General features: G+C 48.0%; 1 protein-coding gene across 2 annotated transcripts in view; it reads left to right on the forward strand.

Annotated features, from left to right (window-relative positions):
• LOC137522868 (galactoside alpha-(1,2)-fucosyltransferase 2-like) overlaps positions 1-24,285 on the forward strand; it is a 79,527-nt gene that overhangs the window by 49,387 nt on the left and 5,855 nt on the right. Inside the window, exon 1 of one of the 2 annotated variants that reach the window (XM_068243010.1) lies at positions 874-1,132. The exons of the other annotated variant lie outside the window; for it this stretch is intronic. The gene's annotated coding sequence lies outside the window, so the exon portion shown is untranslated. Of the gene's footprint in view, positions 1-873; positions 1,133-24,285 lie in introns of those variants that run through there. 2 annotated transcript variants of the gene reach the window in all.

Raw genomic sequence — 24,285 nt, forward strand, 5'->3', positions numbered from 1 at the left:
TGCAGCTAGCTCACTCCTAAGCCCATGCCATGCTTACTGTGGCTGTCTGACGCTTAGTGTCTCTCCCGTGAGTCCCGCCCACGGCCCGCCCCTTCACTTGATGTGTGGTGTGGTCAGTGGGGCACGGAGGTCTCTGGCTGGCTGTCTGCTTTAACTTGATGTGTCCGACTCCGCCCCCCTTCCTCAGTCATCACGTCACGACGGTCACATGACAGTGACAACACACTAACGTCCCTCGCAGGCGTCTTCTTCTCTGGCTGGGCTGGCTGCGTAGTGGGGAATGGACTGCATCTGCTGCAGCCATAATAATCAAGTAAGTGCATGACACACTGACACCACTTCCCTGGCTGTGTTGTCTTGGTGCATTTTGCCTATGTTGGTATTATTTTTAAACTGTCTGCATGTATTAATATTTTTAGTTAGTACTCCTAAACCACGTACAAGCAATTGGGGCATCCTTCTTAGTTATACTGGGCAGCAGGAATTTGATATGATGTGAGACTAGTCAGAGTGCAATGAAGAGACAGTCAGCTTCAGTGACACATAGCTACCGTAGTGACTGAGTGAGGAATAGTATCCTGATAGTGATTCATGACTGACTGCCTGGTTAGTTTGCTATTGCTAAGAGATCTTCCTGCTGCGAGCCAGCAGCATAGTGTCTGTCACCTGTGTATATAGGTAGGGTTGCCACCCGGCCGGTATCTCTCCGGCCCAGCCGTAAAATTGATTAAAAAGCCGCTGCCGGAAAAATGTTTTTACCGGCAATGTATCCAGCCGGTAATTTGGACTGTTCCACAAGAGCAGAGGGGGAGACGCCTGATCTGTTACAATAATACTTCTAAGGCTACAGGCTGTTCTCCCCCTCAGGCTCCCTCCCCCATGGTGCTGTTCCTGTTGATACGTCTAGCGTGCTGCGTGCTCTACGTGAGGTCACTGTGTGGAGACTGAGCAAGCCTGTCAGGAGGGAGTGCTGAGCAGCCTGCGCGGACTGAGAGCGGAGGAGTTCTCTGTCTGTGTAAGCAAAAGTGATGGCAGAGGCAGCCGAGGAGGGGAGCCTGACTCTCTCCATCCCCCCTCCCTCTCCTGGGTTCCCTCCTCTTACGGTGTCCTCCCTGTGTCTGCATTCAGCCTGGTAAGCGGCTCACACTCCTTTATCTCCTGTCCTGACTTTCTTCTTCTTCCCTCTGCCTGGCTATTCATTCCCTCTCTCCTCTCCTCAGCATGGCAGATTTATTGCTGATGCTGCCTGTGTGTAAATTTACACCCTTTCCCTGCTGGTTACTTGTTTTATTTGCTGCAGGACAGCCCCTTGTTTTCCTGTATGGCTATGTGTAGTTTTTTTGTTTTTTTTTTTGGTACTACGTCCTTCTGGTTCATTGCTGCTAATGGCATTTAGGACACCTGTAATATCATTAAAAAAAATAATAATAATAACTTACCTGGGGCTTCTACCAGCCCCCTGCAATCACCGTGTGCCCGCATCGGGACAAAATGATCCTCGGGTCCCCCACCGCGGCTCACTTTAGTTTTTCCGGTCAGGCGCGGCCACTGCGCTTGTGCGTTCCTGGCTGCACACGACCTCACTCACACTCAGGTCCCCAGGAGTGTCCTGCACAGCTGCAGTACAAGGTTTTCTCATACTGTGGTGGATGCTCTCGGCTATGTGAGCGGGAGTCAGGAAGCCCGTGGCCAAGGCCGCACAAGCACAGTGGCGGCGCCTGACCGGAAAAACAAAAGTGAGCCGCGTCGGGGGACCAGAGGATCGTTTTGTCCCTGTGCAGGCACACGGCGATTGCAGGGGGCTGTTTAGAAGCCCCAGGTAGGTAAATTTTTTTAATGATATTACAGTGTTCTTTAACAATTACCATATTTACCACATCTACATTCTATATTTTCAGGGGACATTAGCCTTAATGTCGATCTTTGTACGCTGGCCAATACAACAAGCACCATCTTCTCCGGCAGCTTCTGCTCACTTTGTAATTCTTGGCAGTCATGCACATGTGTGCCGCAATGCATGCTGGGAGATGTAGTCCATGGATGCAAGTAGAGTGTTGTACTCGCATCCAGGGACCTCATCTCCCAGCATGCATTGTGGCATGCATGTAACTATGCCAGGAATCATAAAAGCTGATAGAACCTGGTGATCAGGTGGAGAAGATGGCACATGTTGTATGGGCTGTAGGTAAGTAATGGTGCTCTACCCAGCGGCACACATCATTATGAACCTCCCTTATGTTGTATCCACACCATACAATTTTTTGGCAGATTTACTTGCCAGATCGATTATTTCCGGCTTGTCCGATCTTAAGATCGATTGATTTTCTGAGCATTTACTTCTATGGAAATCGATCAGAAAATCACTCAGAAAATCAATCGGCACTTTCTATTGTATGGTCACAGCCACTTTCCAGTGTGTGGGCATGCATATTTTTTTGCTACGTGTGCATAGGTATCTACATAGCACTGTCACTTAAAAGTTTCTAGAGCTACCCCTGCATATTCATGTCACTGACTGTCCTCATAATCTAATCCTACCATAGTCATAGACTAATGTCCTGCCATATTATTATTATGTATTTATATAGCACTGACATCTTCTGCAGCACATTACATAGTACATAGTCCTGTCACTGACTGTCCCCAGAGGGGCTCACAATCTAATCCTACCATAGTCATATGTCTAATGTCCTACCATATTATTATTATGTATTTATATAGCACTGACATCTTCTGCAGCACATTACAGAGTACATAGTCATGTCACTGACTGTCCTCAGAGGAGCTCACAATCTAATCCTACCACAGTCATAGCCTAATGTCCTACCATATTATTATTATTATGTATTTATATAGCACTGACATCTTCTGCAGCACTTTACAGAGTACAGGTCATGTCACTGGCAGTCCTCAGAGGAGCTCACAATCTAATCCTACCATAGTCATAGTCTAATGTCCTACCATATTATTATTATGTATGTATATAGCACTGACATCTTCTGCAGCACATTACAGAGTACATAGTCATGTCACTGACTGTCCTCAGAGGAGCTCACACTCTAATCCTACCATAGTCGTAGTCTGTCTAATAGTCTGTCTAATAATATGTCTACCATATTATTATCATGTACTGTATTTATATAGCACTGCCATCTTTTGCAGCACTTTACAGAGTACGTAATCATGTCACTGACTGTCCCCAGAGAAGCTCTAATCCTGCCATAGTCATAGTCTAATGTCCTACCTACCATATTATTATAATGTATTTATATAGCACTGACATCTTCTGCAGCACATTACATAGTACATAGCCATGTCACTGACTGTCCTCAGAGGAGCTCACACTCTAATCCTTCCATAATCATAGTCCAATGTCCTACCATGTTATTATGTATTTATATAGCACTGACATCTTCTGTAGCACTTTATGCTGGGCATGCATGGTCAGTTTGTTCCTTATCAATTGAGCCACTGATGGCTCGATTGATAATATCCGACGTGTTCGATCACTGCGGGGATCGATTCCGCGCTCGACACCCGCGGGCGGACAATAGCGGCGAATCGAGCGGAAGATAAGAAGCGCCGGCGGGGATGAGCGGGAATCGATCCGGGTGCACGCGGGGACGCGGCGGGAGTCGATCTGGCGGCTAATCGGCCGCCGGATCGACCCGTGTATGCCCAGCATTACAGAGTACATAGTCATGTCACTGACTGTCCTCAGAGGAGCTCACACTCTAACCCTACCATAGTCATAGTCTAATGTCCTACCATATTATTATTATTATGTATTTATATAGCACTGACATCTACTGCAGCACTTTACAGAGTACATAGTCATGTCACTGACTGTCCTCAGAGGAGCTCACACTCTAATCCTACCATAGTCATAGTCTAATGTCCTACCATATTATTATTATATAGTTATATAGCACTGACATCTTCTGCAGCACTTTACAGAGTACATAGTCATGTCACTGACTGTGCTCAGAGGAGCTCACACTCTTATCCTACCATAGTCATAGGCTAATGTCCTACCATATTATTATTATGTATTTATATAGCACTGACATCTTCTGCAGCACTGTACAGAGTACATAGTCATGTCACTGACTGTCCTCAGAGGAGCTCACACGCTAATCCTACCCCACCCTTTTCTTGCCACCAACAGAGCTTTCTGTTGGTAACATCTGATTGCTACTGAGATTTATTTTTTTTAGTTTTATTTATTTTTTTTAATAAAATCACGTATTTTATTTAAATAATTCTCCCACCCTCCCTACCCCTGAAGAGCCAATCAGAGCTGATCACCTCTCATAGGCATTAGCCTATGAGAGGGATCTTCTTGTGGCACGCTCGAGGGGACAGCTCAGTGACAGAGCTGTCCCCCATACAGCGCTGCAGTAGATTGCAGGGCTGTACATGTAAATAAACTATTTTTTAATGTATAACAGCCTGCCGCCTACGATCGTCCCTCCCCTGGTAATCTGGACAATCACGGCCAGCCATTTGCTTCTGCACATACGCGACCCGGACGCTACTGCACAGGTGCGGAATGCTCCCCGCTGCGGGAGCACTACAGGGGTAGACGCATGACACAGAAGAGCGCGGCCAGCCAGATATTACTGGGGGAGCATATCAAGTGAATGGAGCGGCTGGTGAGGGAACCCAGGCACCTCACAGGGCTGGAGGAAGTTCCCCAGCTAAGTATAAATACACCTATTAAAGGGAACCTTAACTGAGAGGGATATGGATGTTTCCTTTTAAACAATACCAGTTGCTTGGCAGTCCTGCTGATCTCTTTGGCTGCAGTAGTGTCTGAATTACACATCTGAAACAAGCATGCAGCTAATCCAGTCTGACTTCAGTTAGAGCACCTGATCTGCTGCATGCTTGTTCAGGGGCTGAGGCTGAAAGTATTATAGACACAGAATCAGCAGGAGAGTCCGGCAACTGGTATTATTTTAAAAGGAAAAAGCCATATCATTCTCAGTTTAGGTTCCCTTTAATGCTGCCTCTAAGAGACCCAGAGCGAGCCTAATGCTAGGTACATACTATACAATTTTCTGACTTTTTTACTGTCAGATTAACTATTTCCGATCTGATTTCCGATAGATTTTCCATAGAAGTGAACAGAAAATCGATCAGAAATCAGATTGAAACTGTTGGAAATAGTCAGAAAATTGTATAGTGTGTACTTAGCATTAAAGGTCAACAGACCTGAGAGAGGGATAAGGAGGCTGCCATATTGATTTCCTTTTAAACAAAGCCAGTTGCCTGGCTCTCCAGCTGAGCTTTCTGGCATTAGTATGTCTGCATCAAACACACGAAAAAATCAGGCAGCTAATCTTGTCAGTCTTTTAGTCAGAAAAATCTGATCTGCATGCTTGTTCAGGGGCTATGGCTAGAGGCAGAGAATCAGCAGGACAGCCAGGAAATTTGCATTTGTAAATAAATTATGGCAGCCTCCATATCCCTCTCAGGTCAGTTGTCCTTTAAAAAGTCCGTGACAAACCACTCCCACTTTTAGACCACACCCCTCAGGCCACACCCACAAGCCGGTATTTTTTTACCCTAAAGGTGGCAACCCTATATATAGGTGCAGAATGATGAGTTTGTGGATATAGTATATATCATTCATTCTACACCTTTAAACACAGGTGGCCAGAATTATGCTGCATGCCTTAAAGTAGTTATCAGGCAAATATGTTAAAAAAAGCTTTACTCACCTGGGGCTTTTTCCAGCCCCCAGCAGCCGACTGTTCTACGCGGTCACCTCCGCTCTCCCGGTCTCTGTGCTTGGTGCGGAAGCCAACCCTGAGGCCATCCGCACTGTGCATGCGTGAACCGCCGCTGTTAATCAAGCCCACATTGTATGCGGCTTACTGCGCAGGCACAGTAGTTTGTATTACTTGTTTACAGTTATTTATATAAATTCATTTTCCTGTGTAAAAATACTGTATTTGTGCATAATTTATTGTTACATTCAACGGGGGGGGGGGGGGGGGCGCACTTGGGCAGCCCAGCCTCTGTTGGTGGTGGACCTTGTCCCGGCTCTGCTCACCTGCTACGGCGCGGGTGTTGCCCACGCCGCAAACAGCTGCACCGCCATCCCTCCCACTGGATAACAACAGCAGCACCTACCTCTCTGACTCCTTCTCCTCCAACGCATCTCAAAGCTGTACCTCATCCGGAAACGCTAACCCAGCACCAGCAGCAGTAGGATCGTGGAAGCAGTGCAGCACAGCTGTTGGCATGCGTCAGCAAGCGTTGCTGAAGCTGATCTGCCTTGGGGATAAGCAGCACACAGGGGAGGAAATTTGGAGGGGAATAAAGGAACAGACGGATTTGTGGCTGGCACCGCTGGACCTGAAACCGGGCATGGTTGTGTGTGATAATGGGAGTAATCTCATTCGCGCTTTAAGGTTGGCTAAGCTGACACACATCCCTTGCCTGGCGCACATGATGAACCTAGTAGTTCAGCGGTTCCTGAGGACATACCCAGGCGTGGCCGATCTTCTGTTGAAGGTGCGACGAGTGGCCAAACATTGTAGAAATTCTAGTACTGCTTCGGGGGCATTCGCCAAGATGCAGGAGCGCTTCAATCTCCCCCACCATCGCTTGCTGTGTGATGTCCCTACGCGCTGGAATTCTACGCTGCACATGCTAGCCCGCTTTTGCGAGCAGAAGAGTGCAGTGGTCCAGTACATGACGGCGCAGTACCGAGGCGCATCCGGACAGCTGCCGAGCTTCTGTGGATCCGATTGGGCCAACATGTTGGACCTCTGCCAAGTCCTCCAAAATTTTGAGCAGTCCACGTTGCTTGTGAGCAGTGACAACTCTTCAGTCAGCATTACCATACCACTGCTGTGTTTACTGAAGAGGTCAATGTTAAAAATCAAGGAAACAGCTGTCATGATGCAACTGGGGGAATCTGAAGGAGAAAACGATCAGCGTGATGGTACCAACATCAGGCCATCCGCCTCAGGAAACGCTGGCCCCAGCAGCTATGACGAAGAAGAGGAGGAGGAACAGCTGGAGTTGGAGCAGGAATTTCCTGCCACCACTGACGAGGGCCAGAGCCAGTGGCGTAGCAATAGGGGGTGCAGAGGTAGCCACCGCATCGGGGCCCTTGGGCCAGAGGGGCCCCGAAGGGTCCACCCTCTATCACAGTATTAGATCTCTATTGGTCCTCTGCTTGTAATAATCGCTTCTATAGATGCTTTGAATAGTAGTAATCCTTAACACACTGTTCCCAATCCCTTTCTTGCAACCCTGGCACGGTGGTTGTTCTTGGCAGGTTTTGGTGCGCCATATCAATTGTTATGTATAGAGTGCTTTGGGGGCCCCATGTAAAACTTGCACCGGGGCCCATAGCTCCTTAGCTACGCCACTGGCCAGAGCGGTGCACGTTGGACTTCCACAATTCAGCGCGAATGGTCAGCAGAAGCAGACCAGGAAGAAGGTGACGACTATGATGCATCACAACAACTATCACAACGCTCACAAGAGGATGATGAGGATTCTGGCAGGACTCTGGCACACATGGCTCAATTCATGCTAGACTGCATTGAACGCGACCCACGCATTGTGCGCATTCTGGACAACACCAATTACTGGGTTTATACACTTCTGGATCCACGGTACAAACACAATGTTCCAAAACTACTTGAAGAAAGAGTCAGACAGGTCAAAATGGAAGAATACCAGCAGGCCCTTGTGGAGACTTTAGAGAGGAGATTGACATCCTCCCCCTCCTCTAGCCAGTTGTACGCCGACAGACTGACTTCCGCAAACCCAGGACGACCAGGAGGGCAGCAAACAACACAAGCCGCAGCTAGTGCCCAAAAGGGAATGGTATCGGCAGTGTCCTTGGAGTGGGAAAATTTTATGACACCCATGCAGCAGCAGCCCACAGAACAGCAAGCGTGCAGATCCACCTCCAACACCGATCGCCTGGAGAAGATGGTCAAGGACTACATGTCAGATGGCGTAGCTGTGTTGAACAATCCATCTGCACCCTTCAACTATTGGGTATCGAAGCTAGACACCTGGCACGAACTGGCAATGTACGCAATAGAGGTGCTGGCTTGCCTGGCAGCCAGCGTTATGTCGGAACGCTGTTTCAGTGCTGCCGGAGGCATCGTCACAGATCGGCGTATCCGCCTCTCCACAGAAAATGCAGACCGTCTGACTCAAATTAAAATGAATCAATCCTGGATTGGAAACGACTATGCAACACTCCCGGACCCCAACCAAGTAACATGAACAATGACCATCTGTGATGGGTTAGCGTTTCCAGTCCCTGTTTATGGAACCTCTTATCTTTATTACATTTATGACTGCATGGCGGTACAAAGCATGCTATCCGCACGCTTCTTGTCCTCATGCAAGGCCTGGGTTGTTGTGTCTCAAAAAGCGTGGCCTTCTCCTCCTGCGCCTCCTCCTGTTCCATCACATGTGCTGCTGCTGGTGCTGGGTTAGCGTTACCGGTCCCTTTTCCTGGAACTTCTTCTCTGTATTACATTTATGACTGCATGGCGACAAAAAGCATGTTACCTGTGCAAAGAAACATAACATTTTCCACATTTAAAAGACAGTTTTTCCTTTGAAACTTTACAATCAATTTTCTCAAAAACTATAAGCTCTTTTTCAAATATTTTTTTTTCCTCTTGTACCCACTCCCAAGGTGCACATACCCTGCAAATTTGGGGTATGTAGCATGTGAGGAAGCTTTACAAAGCACGAAAGTTCGGGTCCCCATTGACTTCCATTATGTTTGTAGCGGCCTGTAGGTAGGTAGGGATAGTGTTAGGTAGGTAGGTAGATAGAACCCGCCTCCCCCGCCAACCCCCCCACGGCCCCCTCCGTCCCCCGTGCCTCCTCCGCTCACCCCTGCATAATAATCTACTCATCTTTCCCGTGGAGCGCAGAGCGGCAGACCTCTTCGTTACTTCCTTGTTCCCTCTAGTGGCCGGACCGGCTCTTACTGATGACGTCATTGTAAGAGCCGGTCACTAGGGGGAACCAGGAAGTCGGCGAGAGGTCTGCCGCTCTGCGCTCCGCTATGGATAGGTGAGTGGATGGTAACTATGCGGGCAGGGGGGGCGAGCGGAGGAGGCGCGGGGGGGTCGGAGGAGGCCGAGTGCGAGCGGCAGATGCGCGGCGATGCGGCGTCGGGATTCGGCGGATTTGTATAGTGGAAAATGGCGTCGGGATTCGAATCCACGAATCTCGAATATTTCCTAATATTCGAGGGATTCGTAGGATTCGTCGTCCCACCCCTATCAAAAAGTAAAAACTTTTGTATTTGTCAATAAAAATTCTTCATAACATGAATGTAGAAGATTATTCCGTTTTGACAGGTAGTAGACTCGATATGCTTTGTTTGATGAAACAGTAAATTTCAGGCAACAACACTAGTTCGTTTCGGGTTCATAACCCTTCATCAGACCTTTACAAAGCAACAAATATATCTTTAAGGTACAACATACATAGTCTATGAGTCTAGACAAATGTTGGGGCATCTGTTCCAACCAGACACAACCCGGCACCTTACTGATGGCTGGCAAGTAGATCATCAGCTGCAAACACAGTTGCCAGCCATCAGTAAGGTGCCGGGTTGTGTCTGGTTGGAACAGATGCCCTCAACCCGAAACGGACTAGTGTCATTGCCTGAAACGTACTGTTTCATCAAACAAAGCATATTGTGTCTACTATCTGTCAAAACATAATAATCTTCTACATTCATTTATAAGGAATTTTTATTAACAAATACAAAAGTTTTTACTTGTTGATAATCTTTTTGATACAATAAAGTGTGATTTTGATTTTTTGAACTCAAGAATTGCCTTGTGGTTTCATCACTTAAACAGATCCTCCTATACATAAACCTGGCTGGTGGCCAGACAGGAAACACCGTGTACTAACGTGGTATTCCCTAAAGGCCTGTTTTTGGCGGTGCGATACGGTATGGCGGGCGCACCCCATCGCGACGCTACCACCGCTTTACAGTGTGGAACCAGCCTAAAGGTAATTAGACTTCTTCAATCCCCCAAAACATACACATAATAAGGTAGTATTTCCCCCATGATGTTAAGGAACGGGAAATTCGCGTCATGGATGTGCAGCTGATAAATTTGCATAAACTGCATGATGCTATCATGTCAATGTGGACCAAATGAGGTATGCCATGAAACAATAATGCAGTTCTGAAGGCAAACAGGGATCCAACTCAGTACTGTATTAGCAAGAAGATATACCTAAAAGTGGCCAGCAAAATATATTAGTTTACTTGTCATTGTGTTTCTTTTGGTCCATGCATTAGCATCCGATTTAGTAATCATGAGGCCAGATCATGAGGCCAAAATGCCAAGTGCTGCAACAATAACCCCCAAATATTAATGTGTGATAGTGTATGCGCTCCCCCTAAGCAATCAATCTGCCCAAACCAAGGGACACAAGGTCTTTCACTATACAAAATTGCAGATACTTGTGCCAATACGGTGATACAAAATTGTTCTCCAAAAGTCACTGGATCACAACAACATGAGGGTATCACCTCCCCTACAATAAAATAGATGGCACTTAGTTGCAGCGCAAATTGCAGGACAGATCTTTATTGTAAGTAGTGGTGCTCAGCAGAGCTCGAATATTCGAGTAGCTCGAATATTCGAGCTCTTTTTCAGCTATTCGAGCTCGGTATTCGAGCTCCGAATAGCTGGAGCTATTCGAATGGGCTATCCGAGTACACTCGAATAGCCCATTCACTATTCGAGCTATTCGAGCAACCCGGCGCTATTCGAGCTCGGTACCGAGCTCGAATAGCGTCATAGCCCAGATTGATGTCCTTAGAGCCAATTAGAGGGCTCCCAGGCCCTCTGACGGCAGCCAATCACAGAGGGGGACCCTGGCCAGCCCCTACCCTATAAATAGCGGCCGCCATGTTCCGTTTCTCCATGCTTGCCTGAGACTTGTACAGAGAGAGAGTTGCTCCTTTGTGCTTTGGCTTAGCAAGTGCTCTATTGTGATCATTTACCTAGCGTTTTTGCTCACCTACACCTGCCATATACACCTATATTGTTGTTAGTTAGATAGACATTGTATTTTAGTTAGTAGCTTGTGTGTTACATTAGAGACAGGCAGCTGCTGCAAGCTTACAGGTTTAGGCCTCAGGGGGGCCTTGCCTCTGTGGGCAGCTGTCCTCTGTTTATTTCTCTCATCTATACCAGTATTTCTGCTGTCCTTTACTAATAGTATTGTAGTTATACTGTACTAGGAGTAGGACACTCACTGACTGTCACTGTTTATAGGCTACTAGCTAGCTCCTGCGTGTGTGCACTCACTCACTGTCTGTGTGTACACACACTCTATTTCCTTCTGATTACTGATAGATTATTGTTATTTAGTTGTACTTACTTACTACTTACTCTTACTGTACCCGTAGGGACACTCACTGTCACTGTTCATATAGGCTACTAGCTCCTGCGTGTGCGCACTGCACTCACTGTCTGAGTGTACACACACAACACACACTCTATTTCCTTCTGATCGCTGATTGATTATCGTAATTAGTTAGTTGTACTTACTGTTACTACTTACTCTTACTGTACTAGGAGTCTAGGACACTCAGTCACTGTGTTCATAGGCTACTAGCTCCTGCGTGCGTGCACTCACTGTCTGAGTGTACACACACCCACACTCCATTTCCTTCTGATCGCTGATTGATTATTGTAATTAGTTAGTTCTACTTACTGTTACTACTTACTCTTACTGTACTAGGAGTCTAGGACACTCAGTCACTGTGTTCATAGGCTACTAGCTCCTGCGTGCGTGCACTCACTGTCTGAGTGTACACACACAACACACACTCTATTTCCTTCTGATCGCTGATTGATTATCGTAATTAGTTAGTTCTACTTACTGTTACTACTTACTCTTACTGTACTAGGAGTCTAGGACACTCAGTCACTGTCCATAGGCTACTAGCTCCTGCGTGCGTGCGTGCACTCACTGTCTGAGTGTACACACACTAAATTTACTTGTGATTACTACTGATTATTGTAACTGCTAGTTGTACTTCCTGACTGTTACTACTTACTTACTGTACTAGGGGACACTCACTCAGTCACGATCTGGTCAATTATGGAGAAAAGAAAAGAAAAAAAAAAAAAAAGAAAAAAACCGCAGGGGTACCAGGAGCCCTTATGGTGTATTACCTTCAGATAAGGGAATAAAAATTAAGAGTAAATATACTCACAAGTGTAGGTTGCTTAGAGGCAACCACTTGTACAGGCTTGTGGGGAAGTCCCGTCCCCACTCGGTCTTTATAGTGATCGGTCGCTGCTCCTTAGAAAAAGGCTTCACTTCTCGTCGGTCGTGAAGGACCCCACGCGTGGGGTAATACAGGATTGTTTTTCGAAGGGGGTAGGAGGCGCCCGTATAGTGTGTTGAGTGTTCCCTTTATACAAGGAGACTCCACTTGATAAATGGTTAAGAGGGTTTATTTAGCACAATAGACAACGCGTTTCGCGGTCCAAGCCGCTTCTTCAGGTCGATTACAGGTGCTTATGAGAGAGCCCGGAGAGCCAGAGCGCCAAGCCCCCTTCGAAAAACTCACTCAGTCACCTCACCAACCAACCCACTCCATTAAAGTACCCCACTTTTCAGCCGCCCTTTTAAAAAACTTTTCTCTATACGCCCAAAACATTGAAGATGTCTGGAAGTGGCAGCCAGCGCGGTTTGGGCAAGGGGAAGGGCAGCAAGGGAATCAGGAGGAGAGGGAGCAGCATTGTGGCAAGCCGCGGCCGCGGGCGCGCCACCATGCACAGTTCCGCAGCAGCAGCAGCAGCGTCAGTGGCTAACATTCCTCCCATAGCCACTGGCCGTGGACGCCTTGGGCGCCGCCCAGCAGGAGCATCTGCAACTCACGCTGCAGAGACACAGCAGCAGCAGCGTGTAGCACCTGCTCCCATTTTCCTCCAGCCGGGTCGGAAACGTCCCATTGAGGAAAAGGATGCAGACACTGTGGTGCAACTCATGACGGAGGATGAGCAGCCCGCCATCAGCTCTGCATCCGAGGCCTCCACCCTCACCACCACCACCACCCCTGTTCGCAGCAGCCGCCCAGCAGGGTCTGGGGAGGAGGCCAGTTCACCGTCACTCGCCGACCTGTCATTCAGCAGTCTTTTGACCCCAGGCATCATGAGTAAATTGTCTGCTGTTGTTGGCGATCTTGAGGAGGAGATGCTGATGGGCACTTTGGGGGATGAGGGATTGGACAGCAAGACTGTGGCGACAGTCAAGCAGCCCATCCATGCATCAGGAGAGGAGTTTGGGGGGTCCTCATCCCAGCAGGACATGTTTCAGGAGGGGGAGGATGATGATGACCCGGTGACAGACAGAGACTGGGTGCCACCACCTCCAGGGGATGTCGTCCTCAGCAGCTCTGAGGAGGAGGAGGAGGATGCTCTTGTGGGCCTTGCAAGGAGGCGCATCATTGCAAGCATTGGCAGCAGCAGTAGGCAGGTCCCACAGCCTGCTGGTGTCTCAGGCTCAGCAGCAGCAGCAGCAGCATCTGCCAGTACCACCACCAGCCGCACCCAAGCCCCCCAAGCCCCCCCCCCCCCCAACCACCACAGGGAGACAGGCAGCAGCGCTTCCATGCCGTAGGGGGATGTTTAAGTCACCAATCTGGCGATATTTCACCATGCCCACTGTGTACAGCAAGTACGCCACTTGCAACCACTGTCAGCGGAAGTTGAGCAGAGGTGCAGACCCCTTAAAGTTCTGCACCAGCTCGCTCATCAACCACCTTGCGGCTAAACATTTCCACCAGCATGAGGAGTTCCAGAGGCTGAAGGCATCTGGTGCTGGCAGTGGCACCACACCCATCACTGCACAGCCTTCAGCAGCAGCAGCAGCAACAGCAGCCACCCGCCCTCCTGCTCCTCCAGCAGCACCAGCAGGAGTGCGGAAACGCACTGCTCCTCCCCCCTCTGCAACTCCTGCCGCCGACACTGAGGCCTGTTCTGGCAGCCAGTCCTCAGTGGCCTCCTCTGCTGTGTCTGCTGATTCCCGTGTCAGCAAAAGGCCACGCCAGAGCCTTTTGAGCGAGTCCTTCCAGGGGGTGGTTAGGGCTCTGCCTCCCAGCAGCCGTCGCGTGCGGCAGCTGAACGGCTTGCTGGCACGGGCCATGTGCTCCCAACTCCTGCCGTACACGCTCGTGCAGGAGGGGAGCAACATTCGTGCGCTGCTTGCTTGCGCAGCCCCAGACTGGCAGCTCCCCAGCAGACACTTCTTTGCCCGCAAGGCCATTCCTGCACTGCACCGCTTTGTGATGGCCAATGTGGAGCGAGGGCTGGAGCACGCGGTTGGTGAAAGGGTCCACGTCACCATGGACTCCTGGAGCAGCCGCTTCGGGACAGGCCGCTACCTGTCCTTCACTGTCCACTGGGTCAGCTTGGTGGAAGGGGGTGAGGATGGGAGAGCAGCAGCGGGCACAGCAGCAGCAGCAACACAGTGGGTGGTGCCACCCCGCAGGGTCAGGGGAACTGCAGCAGGTTCCTCCGATCCTCTGCCATCCTCCGGCACACCTGGCCAAACCCCCCGCCTCAGCAGCAGCGTGAAGGCCCGCCACTGCCAAGCGCTGCTGCACTTGGTCAGCCTTGGGAAGACCAAGCTGACGGCAACCCATGTGTTGGCCAAACTCCAGGAGCAGGAGAGGATTTGGCTGACCCCCAGAGGCCTCAGAGTCGGAGAGGTGGTGGCCGACAATGGGGCCAATCTGGTTGCCGCAATAGACAGGGGAAACCTGACCCACATCCCCTGTCTTGCCCACGTGCTGAACCTGGTGGTGCAGAAGTTCCTGCGCACCTACCAGGGGATGGGCGAACTGCTGGAAACGGCAAGGAATGTTGTGCGTCACTTCCGGCGCTCGGCTGCAGCCTGTGCGAGCCTGGAAGACGTGCAAAAGGAGCTGGATCTGCCACGCCATCGGCTGATCCTTGACGTTCCGACTCGCTGGAACTCCACCCTGGCGATGTTGGAGCGTCTGGTTGAACAGAGGCACGCTGTCAAACAGTACCTTGCCCTGGCCACTGTTTCCGCAGCTCAGAGAAGGGACAAGACCAGCAACATCCCGTCCATCGTCCCCGATGATGACTGGAGGCACATGCAGCAGGTGTGCTTTGTGCTGGCTCCCTTCCTGCAGGCCACAAACATGGTGAGCAGGGACCATGCTATGGTCTGCGAGTGGGTGCCCCTGGTTTCTCTGCTGAACAGGGCCCTCGATGCTTTGCTGGAACAGGGAGCGGCAGCCTTGGACCAGCAGGAGCGGCAACCAGCTGCGCAGTCCACCTCTGAGGGGGAGGAGGAGGAGGACTTGGTGGAGGTCCCTGACCTGGCTGCTGATGAGGGGGATCAGCACAGCGCAGCTGAGTTGGTGCGGGGGTGGAGAGAGGATGAGGCGGCAGAGGAGGAGGATGAGGACAGCACTGACGTCGATGTGCCAGCAGACGTGGCCCGCCTCTTCCCAATGGCAGCGCACATGCTGACGTGCCTGCGCAGGGACCCCAGGGTGATCCAGATGAAGCAGAGGGAGGAGATCTGGATCAGCATGATGTTGGACCCACGCCTCAAGGGGAAGTTGAGCCAGTTCCTGCCGCCTGCAGGAGGAGACCCAGCGCAACAAATAAGGAGCTTGCAGCAGGCCCTTGTTGAGCGCTTGGAGGAAGCCTTCCCCCAGCCTTCCACCCCCACTGTCCAGCAGCCAGCACAGAGGCAGCAGCAGGTGCCTGCATCCAGCAGCAGCAAGCGCCCCACAGACCTGCTGTCTCTCAGCCACGAGCTCTACAGGACTGTAGAGGCTCCGGCAGCAGTGACTAGAGAGGAGATGCATGCAGCAGCATCCTCCTCCGGTCACAGCCAGCGCCTGACCCGCATGGTGGCTGACTACATGGGGTCGTACAGCGGGCTTGACAGCGATGCCCCTGTTGATCCCATGGAGTATTGGGTCAAGCGCATGGAGATCTGGAGCGAGCTGGCGCAGTACGCCCTGGAAGTGCTGTCCTGCCCCCCTTCCAGCGTGCTGTCCGAGCGCTGCTTCAGTGCAGCTGGTGGCGTGGTCACCGAGAAACGCTCACGTCTGTCTCACAAGTCTGTGGACAGACTGACGTTTCTCAAGATGAACCAGGCGTGGGTGGAAGGCGAGTTCCTGGCCCCTGTTGTCGGCGAGAGGGGGACATGAACTGGCTGCCGGAACCATCGTTAATGTGCCTTACCACCCTTTACCACCTCCTGGCTCCTGCTCACTAAGCCAGCCTGGTTCACTTTGACTATTACGTCGCCTGCAGTCACACATTTTACACCTACAGTGGGCTGCTGTGTACTGCCCTTCTGCTGTCTGTCTGTGTTTCCCACTGCAAGGGTACACAGAATTACCTTCTTCTGCTGCCACTCTGCCACCAGCTATTACGTCAAACAATAGCTATATTGGTTGTAAAACCAAAAACCAAAAAACCATTAAAAAAAAAAAAAAAGGTTTAATTTTTCTGAGGTGCCCGGGTTGAAAACTGTGTTGTCCCAGTTGTGTATTGGACACAATGTGGGCTGCACGACCGCTGTCTGGGACCTCCTGTTGTGTTTATTTACAGCCCTGGTATCACCGCTAGGTACCAGGGCTATTATGTCACGCTGCCTACCTGCTGCCACACTCACACTGCTCCTCCATACCTCCTCCTGCTGCTGCTGTCTGTCTGTGTTTCCCACTGCCAGGGTACACAGATGATTTACCTTCTGCTGCCACTCTGCCACCAGCTATTACGTCAAACAATAGCTGCTCGCCTACTCCTCCATTCCTCCTCCTGCTGCTGCTGTCTGTCTGTGTTTCCCACTGCCAGGGTACACAGAATTACCTTCTTCTGCTGCCACTCTGCCACCAGCTATTACGTCAAACAATAGCTATATTGGTTGTAAAACCAAAAACCAAAAAACCATTAAAAAAAAAAAAAAGGTTTAATTTTTCTGAGGTGCCCGGGTTGAAAACTGTGTTGTCCCAGTTGTGTATTGGACACAATGTGGGCTGCACGACCGCTGTCTGGGACCTCCTGTTGTGTTTATTTACAGCCCTGGTATCACCGCTAGGTACCAGGGCTATTATGTCACGCTGCCTACCTGCTGCCACACTCACACTGCTCCTCCATACCTCCTCCTGCTGCTGCTGTCTGTCTGTGTTTCCCACTGCCAGGGTACACTACACAGATGATTTACCTTCTGCTGCCACTCTGCCACCAGCTATTACGTCAAACAATAGCTGCTCACATTACTCCTCCATTCCTCCTGCTGCTGTTGCTGTCTGTCTGTGTTTCCCACTGCCAGGGTACACAGAATTACCTTCTGCTGCCACTCTGCCACCAGCTATTACGTCAAACAATAGCTATATTGGTTGCAAAACCAAAACCAAACAAACCATTAAAAAAAAAAAAAAAGGTTTAATTTTTCTGAGGTGCCCGGGTTGAAAACTGTGTTGTCCCAGTTGTGTATTGGACACAATGTGGGCTGCACGACCGCTGTCTGGGACCTCCTGTTGTGTTTATTTACAGCCCTGGTATCACCGCTAGGTACCAGGGCTATTATGTCACGGCGAGCTGCCTGCCTCATTGACTGCCTGCTGCCACACACTCATCCTCCTCCTCCTGCTGCTGAATTTACCTCCTGCTGTCTTTGTGTTTCCACTGCCAGGGAGCACATACAATGGCGCTTCCAACATGCGTGCGCCCACCAGCTATTTGTTACGCTCAAAAATAGCTCAAAGAAGATGAAGAAGAAGAAGATGAAGAAGAAGAAGATGAAGAAGATGAAGATGAAGAAGATGAAGAAGAAGAAGAAGAAGAAGAAGAAGATGAAGAAGATGAAGAAGAAGAAGAAGATGATGAAGAAGATGAAGATGAAGAAGAAGATGAAGAAGAAGAAGATGAAGAAGAAGAAGAAGAAGAAGAAGAAGAAGAAGATGAAGAAGAAGAAGAAGAAGAAGATGAAGAAGAAGAAGATGAAGAAGATGAAGAAGAAGAAGAAGATGATGAAGAAGATGAAGATGAAGAAGAAGATGAAGAAGATGAAGAAGAAGAAGAAGAAGAAGAAGAAGAAGAAGATGAAGAAGAAGAAGAAGAAGAAGAAGATGAAGAAGAAGAAGAAGAAGAAGAAGAAGAAGAAGAAGAAGAAGATGAAGAAGAAGAAGAAGATGAAGAAGAAGAAGAAGAAGATGAAGAAGATGAAGAAGAAGAAGATGAAGAAGATGAAGAAGATGAAGAAGATGAAGAAGATGAAGAAGATGAAGAAGAAGAAGATGAAGAAGAAGAAGATGAAGAAGATGAAGAAGATGAAGAAGATGAAGAAGATGAAGAAGAAGATGAAGAAGAAGAAGAAGAAGAAGAAGAAGAAGAAGAAGAAGAAGAAGAAGAAGAAGAAGAAGAAGAAGAAGAAGAAGAAGAAGAAGAAGAAGAAGAAGAAGAAGAAGAAGAAGAAGAAGAAGAAGAAGAAGAAGAAGAAGAAGAAGAAGAAGAAGAAGAAGAAGAAGAAGAAGAAGAAGAAGAAGAAGAAGAAGATGAAGAAGAAGAAGAAGAAGATGATGAAGAAGAAGAAGAAGAAGATGAAGAAGAAGATGATGAAGAAGAAGAAGAAGAAGAAGAAGATGAAGAAGAAGAAGAAGAAGAAGAAGATATAGAAGAAGAAGATCTAGAAGAAGAAGAAGAACGATAAAGAAGAAGAAGAACAAGTATATACAGTAACACTACTGAACAAAATTTAGGACACAACTTCTCTTTCCACATTTTTTTTTAAAGGAACATCCCCACATAATCACTTGCTGTTGTTACTTGGAAAAAAAGATGTTTCTTGCATCATTCACCCTCAAAACAAGTGTTGGAAGCTATTTAAGGCCAATTCGAATAGTCAGCTCGAATAGTGAGCTCGAATACCGACTCGAATAGTGAGCTCGAAGTCCGAGGTCGAATCGAATAGTAAAAATTATTCGACTCGAATATTCGACTGACCTCGAATAATTTACTATTCGAATTCGACCAAACTCGAATTTTAAAAAGGGGTATTTGAGCATCACTAATTGTAAGCAAGCCCCTGATGAGTCATCTCTGAGCTTGTGCTTGACAGTGGAGAAGATGCTGGGATACACAAGGGCTTCCAAACTTTTATATGTGCATAATACTTATGGAAATGTGGGTGCACTACGATTGTTTTTAAAGTTTTAATAAAGCAATAATATTCTATGTAGAGCTTTTTGAAGGAGTGATTTGTGGCAGTCTTGAGGGTCTGGGCTAGAGCTTGTCTATGCCGGTGGAGAAAGCTGGGTTGACACTGATTCAAGGGCTGGTGCACACCAGAGCGGTTCTGGAGAGTTTTTAAATACGCTAGCTGTTTGAAAATTGCTTGGGTAATGTATTTCAATGGGCTGGTGCACACCAGAGTGGTTTGTTTTTTCCACAAACGCAAACTCGGGCTGCAGCATTTTTTAGATTTCTGAGGTGTTTCTGCCTCAATGTTAAAGTATAGGAAAGTGGAAAACTGCTCTGAAAAAACGCTAGATCAGAGCGGTTTTCCAGGCATTTTTGTTACAGAAGCTGTTCTGTAACAGCTTTACTGTAACAATATATGAAATCTGCTACACAAAAACATTCCAAAAAAACACTAGGCATGTTTAGAAAACCCTCTCTAAACATGCCTAAAATTGCTCTGAAAATCTGCTTCAAAAACCTCTAGCGTTAGCAGATCTGCTAGAGGTTTTAGGTGTGCACTGGCCCCAAGTGTGGTTTAAAGTGAGGAGAGCTGGTCTGTGGGCGTGCATCAAAAAAGGGCGCCTGGAAAAAGGGCGTGGGATATAGCCGAAATTATAAGTTGTAATGTAAAACAATATTTTTTGTTTATAGCTTACAAATGAAAATGTAGTGCTGAATAGGTTGAATAAACGGAAATGAAACGTCAAAATACCGTCTATAACAACAACCGAATTTGGAAATGAAATGTCAAATAGTGTCTATAACAAAAAATTATATTTACACTTGTATTAAAGCATAGTAATACAATGTTAGATTTTACTAGGTAGGTATTTTACTGCAATTATACCTAACTGTAGGCTCACACAGATCTCTCCCTATCCATATCCCTAACCCCTAGACCCCCTCTTTGTTTAAATATACATAATTGAATTGTATATATTACAAATATTGTACTTTAACTATACCCAACACTACTCTCACACAGAACCCTCCCTGTATCTCTCCCTAACCCCTAGACCCCCCTGTTGGTGCCTAACCCTAACCACCCTCCTGGTGGTATATATTGTACTGTAACTATACCTAACCCTACTCTCACACGGAACCCTCCCTGACCCTGTACCTATCCCTAACCCCTAGACCCCTCTGGTGGTGCCTAACCCTCACCACCCCCCTGGTGGTGTATATTGTACTGTAACTATACCTAACCCTACTCTCACACAGAACCCTCCCTGTACCTATCCCTAACCCCTAGACCCCTCTGGTGGTGCCTAACCCTAACCACACCCCTGGTGGTGCCTAATCCTAAAACCCCCCTGGTGGTGCCTAACCCTAACCACCCCCTGGTGGTGCCTAACCCTAAGACCCCCCTGGTGGTGCCTAACCCTAAGACCCACCTGGTGGTGCCTAACCCTAACCATCCCCCTGGTGGTGCCTAACCCTAACCATCCCCACTGTACCCTTACACACATATAAACAATAATATATTTAATCTTTAAACACACCTCTATAAATAACATGAATAGAATAATTTATGTATTTGTAATAGAATAAATAGCCTTAAAATCATGCACATTAATAGTATTATAAATAGAAAAAGTATATATATATATATATATATATATATATATATATATATATATATATATATATATATATATATATATATATATATATATATTAGAATAGATAGCCATACAATCATGTATGCATTAAAATCTTCAAATAACGGTAATATTAAATGCGATATATTAGTAAGTTAATAAATCTGAAAACTATAATCAACGCATTATAAGTGTAAAAAACAAAGTTAATACCAAAAGCAATGTATTTCTAATAGAATAAGGTTGAAAACGATATTTAAGCATTATACGTATGAAAACTAATTTTAAATGATAAAATAAGTGTAAACGAAAATTTACTTGTTACAGTCCTGAAAGCGAAATTTAAAAAACGGAAAAGTAAGTAAAAGCTCCTATAAGCGAAATTTAAAAAATGAAAATAAAGCACAAAGTCAAAACGAACTTGTAAACGATATTTGTAATAAACCTTATTCTGTAAACGAAAACTTTTGTTAACACGATCCCTGCAACCACTATTTCTCGGGCGCCCAATAGCTGATATTTTGCATTGCAGTCTATGGCAGCGCCCATTTGGCCATAGCCATATGCGCCCTTTTTTTACTGCTTCCCTACCTGTGGTTGGTCAATGACCAAATCTGGCGAGTCTGTACCCTATATGCATGATGGTGCAGGCACATAGATAGGTAGGTGTTCCCAGTATAGGCTGGATAGGTAGGAGCCCTCAGTATAGGTTAGATAGGTAGGTGCCCCCAGTATAGGTTAGATAGGTAGGTGCCCCCAGTACAAGCTAGATAGGTAGGCACCTCCAGTATAGGCTAGATAGGTAGGTGCCCCCAGTATAGGCTAGGTAGGTAGGTGCCCCCAGTATAGGCTAGGTAGGTAGGTGCCCCCAGTATAGGCTAGGTAGGTAGGAGCCCCCAGTATAGGTTAGATAGATAGGTGCCCGCGGTAAAGGTTAGATGGATAGGTGCCTGCAATATATATTAGATAGGTAGGTGCCCCCCCCCCCCCCATGAAGGGGGGAGTGAGTGACAGGGGGGGGGGCGTCCCGACTTCTCCCTTCCCCTCCCCGGGGAACCCTCCATGCTCCCCCTCCACTGCAGAGTTAGCGCAGCAGGATGTATTGTATAGTGCAACTCACCTCTCTGTCGTTTCAGTCGCCAACCACTTGCGGCTGGTCTCTTCTGCATAGCCGATTATACACACTTTACTTCCTGATTAACAGGCAGTAGAACATGTATAAGCGGCTGTAACGATCGGTGTAACACAGAGAGGATCTGATTACCGGTGATCTGCAGTATCACCGAGAATACAGATATATACCCTATTATTGATGATCTGCAGTATCACAGATAATCAGATATATCTCTAACCTCTGGACACCTGAGTAAATATGAGTGTTTGGTGCAACAGTAATACTTTGAGGAGAGCCCCCGTATAGAGGGTGCAAGGCAGTAAGAGATACTGCCCAAAGAGCAGGCTCCTTCCGATGGCCTGAGGCTCCCCAAGGGGAGGAGTCAGGCTGAGAGTGGGAAGGACCAGAGTGTGAGTGACACCAATGGTGGAGTGTCACTGACAGATCTGTGAACTATCTCTAAACATTAGAGATAGTTCTTGAGGTCGGACAAGCCAGGTCGGCAACAGACAGACAGATCAGATACAGAGGGAAGAGACTGATACAGAATCTTAAGGCAAGCAAGGTTTGGCAACGGAGTATCAGATATAGCGAAGTACCAAATCAGAGATCAGAAGAGAGGTCAGGAAAGCAGAAGGTCATAACAAATAATCAACAATTGTCTAGTCTAAAGGTGTGAGCTCCTTGATCATCAACACCCCGGAACTAGTCTGAAGTAATAACAGGATGGTAAAGCTAATTCCTAGTCTTGGGTGTGAGCTCCGTAGTCATTAACACCCTGGAACTAGTCTAAAGAATAACACAGATAATATACAGTATTCCTAATCTAGGGTGTGAGGTCCGTGATCATCAACACCCTGGAACTGGTCTAGAGAATAACACAAATTCTGACAAAAAGGTCTGAGTGCTTCCACGTAGTGATCGCAACGGCAGACAACCAGAGAATGACCAGCACCCAGTATATATAGCAAGGCACTCTCCAGCGCCTCCCCTAAGTGCTGGACCACTGGGAAGTGGTGGAATTGTCAGCTGACCGGCTTGGTCAGCTGACTCCCTTCTGGCTGTCATAAAAGCTCTGCCTCTCAGCGCGCGCGCGCGTCCTTCTAAACCTGTGTGGACTATCAGTCCCAGCCACACCAGACTTGTGCAGTAAACCATCCGCTGTGCTGAGCGCGGAACCAGCCGCACCGCTATCAGAGCATGCGGCGGCTCCTCCGCGTTCAGCCATACTGTCAGATGTAGGCCTATGCGTGCAAACTGCTGTGTCGAACGCGGAATCCGCCGCCTTGTTCTCAGGACATGCGGCAGTTTCTCCGCGTTCAGTCATGCCAGCAGATGCAGACCCATGTGCGCAACCTGCCGCGTTGGACGCAGAATCAGCCGCCTTGCTCTGAACACCCGCGGCGGCTTTTCCGCGTTTTCTCACAGCGGCTATGCAGAAGAAACCAACAGCAAGTGATCGGCGATTGGAACGGCAGGGAGGTGAGTTGCTCTATACAACACACAAATCCTGTTGCTCTCAATGTGACTGTGGGTAATTGTGTCTCTTTCCACCACATATGAACAGTCTAGATTGCGCTCACCGACTCTGTTGGCTGATTGAATGACAGATCAGCATAATGAGCATTTTGTATCAATCCCACAGCATGGTCATGGTTCCCTCTGAGCGCCCAGTCCTTCACTCCATCCACAGATTCGGCAGATATAGATGAAAATAATACATATGGTATATAGCGTAATTCCGCCAGCAAACTTATCCACTATCACCCAGATTAGTGATGTGCCATATCAATCACAAGCCCCGTTTCCATAGGCGTGCAGTCCGTGTGACCGTCCTGAGCGCTGAGGGAGGGGGGGCACCGTGATGGAGGAGCAAGCGATGGCTGCGGGGAGGGCGGCCCGACTTCTTCCTCCTTCCTCCCTCCCTCTCCCCGGGGCCGCCCTCCGTGCTCCCCCCTCCGCTGCAGATTTAGTGCAGCAGGGAGCTTTGTATACAAGGGAGTGTGTATAAGCGGCAGATTAACAGGAAGTAGAGCGTGTATAAGCGGCTGATTAACAGGAAGTAGAGCGTGTATAAGCAGCTATGCAAAAGAGACCAGCGGCTAATGTTCGGCGATTGGAACCACAGGGAGGTGAAAACACATAAATAAAAAGTACATTTCTCCCAAAGTAAAGTGTGCTATAAATTACTTTTCTTTTATGTTGCTGTCACATACAGCAGGTATAAGAAATCTGACAGAACCAACAGGTTTTGGACTAGTCCATCTCCTCATGGGGAATTCTCAGG

This window comes from Hyperolius riggenbachi, chromosome 6 (genome assembly GCF_040937935.1).
Source record: "Hyperolius riggenbachi isolate aHypRig1 chromosome 6, aHypRig1.pri, whole genome shotgun sequence".
NCBI classification, from domain to species: domain Eukaryota; kingdom Metazoa; phylum Chordata; class Amphibia; order Anura; family Hyperoliidae; genus Hyperolius; species Hyperolius riggenbachi.